The sequence below is a fragment of the Pieris brassicae genome, unplaced genomic scaffold (genome assembly GCF_905147105.1).
Source record: "Pieris brassicae unplaced genomic scaffold, ilPieBrab1.1, whole genome shotgun sequence".
Lineage (NCBI taxonomy): Eukaryota > Metazoa > Arthropoda > Insecta > Lepidoptera > Pieridae > Pieris > Pieris brassicae.
In genome coordinates, this window is record NW_025575878.1 from 37,501 (window position 1) to 43,682 (window position 6,182).

Consider the following 6,182-nt stretch of genomic DNA (forward strand, 5'->3'; position numbering starts at 1 on the left):
GCCGGCCGTCGCGCGCCGCACCTGTACGAGAAACATTTTCCTCTGACGTTGCATCGGAATAATTATTATAATTCATTATTATACATACATACATACATACATACATACATACATATTATTAATAAATATAATTGTTTTTTTTGTTTTTTCTTTTCTTCAAATAAACCCACATTGCCATTTCTCTGAGCGTGTGCTGCGAGCTTCAACGAGAAACATTCGGCGCGAAACTGTCGAGCGGCCGGCCGTCGCGCGCCGCACCTGTACGAGAAACATTTTCCTCTGACGTTGCATCGGAATAATTATTATAATTCATTATTATACATACATACATACATACATACATACATACATATTATTAATAAATTAATTGTTTTTTTTTTCTTCAAATAAACCCACATTGCCATTTCTCTGAGCGTGTGCTGCGAGCTTCAACGAGAAACATTCGGCGCGAAACTGTCGAGCGGCCGGCCGTCGCGCGCCGCACCTGTACGAGAAACATTTTCCTCTGACGTTGCATCGGAATAATTATTATAATTCATTATTATACATACATACATACATACATATTATTAATAAATATAATTGTTTTTTTTGTTTTTTCTTTTCTTCAAATAAACCCACATTGCCATTTCTCTGAGCGTGTGCTGCGAGCTTCAACGAGAAACATTCGGCGCGAAACTGTCGAGCGGCCGGCCGTCGCGCGCCGCACCTGTACGAGAAACATTTTCCTCTGACGTTGCATCGGAATAATTATTATAATTCATTATTATACATACATACATACATACATACATACATATTATTAATAAATTAATTGTTTTTTTTTTTTTTTTTTTTTTTCTTCAAATAAACCCACATTGCCATTTCTCTGAGCGTGTGCTGCGAGCTTCAACGAGAAACATTCGGCGCGAAACTGTCGAGCGGCCGGCCGTCGCGCGCCGCACCTGTACGAGAAACATTTTCCTCTGACGTTGCATCGGAATAATTATTATAATTCATTATTATACATACATACATACATACATACATACATACATATTATTAATAAATATAATTGTTTTTTTTTGTTTTTTCTTTTCTTCAAATAAACCCACATTGCCATTTCTCTGAGCGTGTGCTGCGAGCTTCAACGAGAAACATTCGGCGCGAAACTGTCGAGCGGCCGGCCGTCGCGCGCCGCACCTGTACGAGAAACATTTTCCTCTGACGTTGCATCGGAATAATTATTATAATTCATTATTATACATACATACATACATACATACATACATACATATTATTAATAAATTAATTGTTTTTTTTTTCTTCAAATAAACCCACATTGCCATTTCTCTGAGCGTGTGCTGCGAGCTTCAACGAGAAACATATCTATCAATACAAATGTCTATGCAAAAAAAAGAAAACAAACAAAATCATATCAGTCAATAAAATAAATAATAATATTTTTTTACTACTACTACTAGTACTACTACGTGCTACTACTGCACGCCAATACACATACATAATAAAATGAAAAATCGTCTCTCTCTCGCTCGCTCTACGAGAAACATTCGACGTCCGCTCCAATGCCGACGCGGACTATTGCTCTCGGTATAGATGTGGAGCGAAACAGTCGTGCGCACAGCGTCGACTCGTTCTCGTTGCCGCGCGTCGTTCGTCTATATAATAGACACGAACGACGGACGAGAGAGAATGTGTTCTTGTTTTTGTTTTTGTGTTTGTGCGAAGTGTGAGAATATTATATACATATATTCGCGCATGGATGATATAGATATGGGTATGGATTTTCGGAGGAAATTATATCAAATTCGTATTTCGAATGCGAGACCGCCGAGATCTTTCCCAGCTCTCTCTCTCTCTGTGTGTGTGGTGTATAGTACATTTTATATATCTCTCTTGTGTCAACACAAAATAACAAAGAATATACATACTACTCCTCCTCATATTTTATATAATATAATATAAAATTATATTATAGCACCGCGTTCGCAGACCGTATGGTGATGTTACCAATCGACCAAGATTTGGGACCGTCTCCCCCGGTGTTATCTGTGATGTTAAAAGAATACGCTTCTAGGCACACCTCAACGCAGGGCGCCTAGCGTGTTCGACACGTGCGCGGTCGCCACGGCGACCGTATATGGAAAGAATGTATAAAAGAGGACGCACACGCGCCCATCGTCGAAACGGTGTGCGCAGCGTCGTGTTGGAATTTATCCCTCAAGCTCCGGGCGTTGATCGTATCTAGTGCGAATCATGCGTGTGTGTGCGCATGTAATTGCCAGCCGAGTTTTAATATGTTTACAATAACGTATTGAATAAAAATTGAGAAGTTGCGTTTAGATGAATGTTCAATTTTCAAATTGTCACAACATCGATTCCCGCCCGCGGGGTCGTGTTCGTTGCAGTTTTATGTCCCTCACAGTGGTCGAGCATCGTTGTACATCACCTCGTTGCGAGATCGTGACGGGACGGCCGCTCGTAGACCGGTCAAAGTTAGTCTATCGATATGAAGCGCGAACGTCGCGTCGCGTGCAAATTCGACGCGTTACGTTCACGCGTGTCGAGAAGGCGCGCGCGCAAGCGCGCGCCCCTCGACGCCGCCGAGCCAGCGGCTCGCCGAAGCCGCGTGACCGCGGTGTAGGCGTGTCGTTTGCGTAAGCAGCTCCCTGGTTGATCCTGCCAGTAGTTATATGCTTGTCTCAAAGATTAAGCCATGCATGTCTCAGTGCAAGCCGTATTAAGGCGATACCGCGAATGGCTCAATATATCAGTTTTGGTTCCTTAGATCTTACTCAGTTACTTGGATAACTGTGGTAATTCTAGAGCTAATACATGCAATCAGAACTCTGACCAGTGATGGATGAGTGCTTTTATTAGATCAAAACCAATCGGCGGAGGGCCATGCGTCCGAAGTCGTTAATTTTGATGAATCTGGATAACTTTTGCCGATCGCACGGTCCAGTACCGGCGACGCATCTTTCAAATGTCTGCCTTATCAACTTTCGATGGTAGTTTCTGCGACTACCATGGTTGTCACGGGTAACGGGGAATCAGGGTTCGATTCCGGAGAGGGAGCCTGAGAAACGGCTACCACATCCAAGGAAGGCAGCAGGCGCGCAAATTACCCCCTCCCGGCACGGGGAGGTAGTGACGAAAAATAACGATACGGGACTCTTACGAGGCCTCGTAATCGGAATGAGTACACTTTAAATATTTTAACGAGGAACAATTGGAGGGCAAGTCTGGTGCCAGCAGCCGCGGTAATTCCAGCTCCAATAGCGTATACTAAAATTGTTGCGGTTAAAAAGCTCGTAGTTGCATTTGTGCGCCGCGCTGTCGGTGCACCGCATCCGCGGTGATACTGACACGTCTGCGGAGCATATCGTCGGTGAGCCGGCGGTAAAACGCCGGTTCAATATCAAAATCCTATCGCGGTGCTCTTCGGTGAGTGTCGAGGTGGGCCGACAATTTTACTTTGAACAAATTAGAGTGCTCAAAGCGGGCTCAAAATGCCGCTTGAATATTTCGTGCATGGAATAATAGAATATGATCTCGGTTCTATTTTGTTGGTTTTCAGAACTCCGAGGTAATGATTAATAGGGATAACTGGGGGCATTCGTATTGCGACGTTAGAGGTGAAATTCTTGGATCGTCGCAAGACGAACATCAGCGAAAGCATTTGCCAAAGGTGTTTTCATCAATCAAGAACGAAAGTTAGAGGTTCGAAGGCGATTAGATACCGCCCTAGTTCTAACCGTAAATATGTCATCTAGCGATCCGCCGACGTTACTACAATGGCTCGGCGGGCAGCTTCCGGGAAACCAAAGATTTTGGACTCCGGGGGAGTATGGTTGCAAAGCTGAAACTTAAAGGAATTGACGGAAGGGCACCACCAGGAGTGGAGCCTGCGGCTTAATTTGACTCAACACGGGAAATCTCACCAGGCCCGGACACCGGAAGGATTGACAGATTAACAGCTCTTTCTTGATTCGGTGGGTGGTGGTGCATGGCCGTTCTTAGTTGGTGGAGCGATTTGTCTGGTTAATTCCGGTAACGAACGAGACTCTAGCCTGCTAAATAGGCGTCGTCATTCAAGGTGTGCGCGACTCTCGGGGAGCGCAACTCACTGGCGACGTATTAAAATTCTTCTTAGAGGGACCGGCGGCTTCGAGCCGCACGAGATTGAGCAATAACAGGTCTGTGATGCCCTTAGATGTCCTGGGCCGCACGCGCGCTACACTGAAGGAATCAACATGTTCTCCCTGGCCTAGAGGCCCGGGCAACCCGTTGAAACTCCTTCGTGCTGGGGATTGGGGTTTGCAATTATCCCCATAAACGAGGAATTCCTAGTAAGCGCGAGTCATAAGCTCGCGTTGATTACGTCCCTGCCCTTTGTACACACCGCCCGTCGCTACTACCGATTGAATGATTTAGTGAGGTCTTCGGACCGACACGCGGTGGCCTCACGGCCGTCGGCGTTGCTGGGAAGTTGACCAAACTTGATCATTTAGAGGAAGTAAAAGTCGTAACAAGGTTTCCGTAGGGGAACCTGCGGAAGGATCATTAACGTTGGTTTTTTCTTTTTGTTTTGTTGTTGTCAAAGACTCGCAAAAAAAGAAAAAAATACAAAAACACGTGAATGATACGAATCAAAATCGAATCCGAGACGGTTGACTCTCTCTCGTCGATTCGCGACGTGTGCGTTGCGACACGCTTTGATTAGCGTTCGCTATCGCCTATTGATACTTTGAAATAATATTTTATAATTTTTGTGTACAACCACGCAAATAAAAGAGATTTTCTTTCTTTTCATTTGTCGTACACGTTAATGATAAGTATTATTTTCAAATTTTTTTGTTTAATTTTTTCGCACCTTTTATATTTTCTCATACAAAAACACACACAAAAACAAAACGATTACCCTGAACGGTGGATCACTTGGCTCGCGGGTCGATGAAGAACGCAGTTAACTGCGCGTCATAGTGTGAACTGCAGGACACATTTGAACATCGACATTTCGAACGCACATTGCGGTCCGTGGAGAAATATCCAGGACCACTCCTGTCTGAGGGCCGGCTGCATAAAAACAAAAAGCCACACTGTTCGCGTGACGAGCGGCGATCGCTGCGACTCCGGTCGTAGCGCCGCATCTCTGTCGCGCGTGCAATTGACGGTTTCGCTAGGCCGCCGAGCGGCCGAACGATCCGTTCGAATATATGTTCGATTACGACTCGTCATCCGTATTGGCCGTGTTAAGCCACGTCTATACGATACTTTTGTCGCACAAATAAATTCTCCCCGCCGCACCGTGTCTCCCGCGGCACGGGTGCGCGTCGAGTCTTTACGCAACGACAACGACAACGACGACAACGACGTTCGCGTTTACGCGTCGCGCGTGTTTGCTCGCATCGTCCCGGTCCCGCATGGCGATCGCGCGACGGTCGGCGCCGGTGCGCGCGTCGACGTGTCTCGACGCTGTCGTTGAAAGTTGTCGCGTTCGGCTCAGTTTCTCTTACTCTCGCGAGAGGAAGCGAAACGCGCGCGCCCGCTGCTCTAGCGGTTGCGCCCAGTGTGTGCGTGCGGTGTTTGTGCAATTGTAGTGTGTACGAAATTATTGTGACGTGTGTTCTTAAAACGGACGGAACGATGCCGTCGTTAACGAACAACAACAGAAGAACCGCTTGGTGGTGTGCGATTGATTGATTTCGCGCAACGCGACATCTATGTGTCGCCACCACCACGCTGTTCGCAAGGTGCCGCGCCGCTTTCGTGCGAGCGCATATAATGTAGGCGGACTCGACGTCCGGAGGGGCGCGTGGCGTCGTCGACGCGCTTGTAAAAATAGCGTGTCGCGTACGCCCGTTGCGCCGACGGATATCGCGTCTGCCTCACACCTTTTTATCGTTGGCCTCAGATCAGGGAGGATCACCCGCCGAATTTAAGCATATTAGTAAGCGGAGGAAAAGAAACTAACCAGGATTCCCTTAGTAGCTGCGAGCGAACAGGGATGAGCCCAGCACTGAATCCCGCGGTCGTCTCGGTCGCGGGAGATGTGGTGTTCGGGAGGTTCCGCTTTCTCGCGGACTCCGCTACCGTCCAAGTTCGTCTTGAACGGGGCCGTTTTCCCGCAGAGGGTGCCAGGCCCGTAGCGACGGGGCGAGTCTGCGAGAGGGACAAAT

At 46.9% G+C, this 6,182-nt stretch overlaps 2 non-coding genes across 2 annotated transcripts; both read left to right on the plus strand.

The window, feature by feature from the left end:
* The first annotated feature begins 2,666 nt into the window (after positions 1–2,666).
* On the plus strand, positions 2,667–4,569 carry LOC123719110. The gene has a single exon (XR_006755176.1). It is a non-coding gene; the product is annotated as a small subunit ribosomal RNA (ribosomal RNA).
* A 352-nt stretch (positions 4,570–4,921) lies between these two features.
* LOC123719117 lies at positions 4,922–5,078 on the plus strand. Its single transcript, XR_006755181.1, has one exon. It is a non-coding gene; the product is annotated as a 5.8S ribosomal RNA (ribosomal RNA).
* The last annotated feature ends 1,104 nt before the right edge of the window (positions 5,079–6,182 follow it).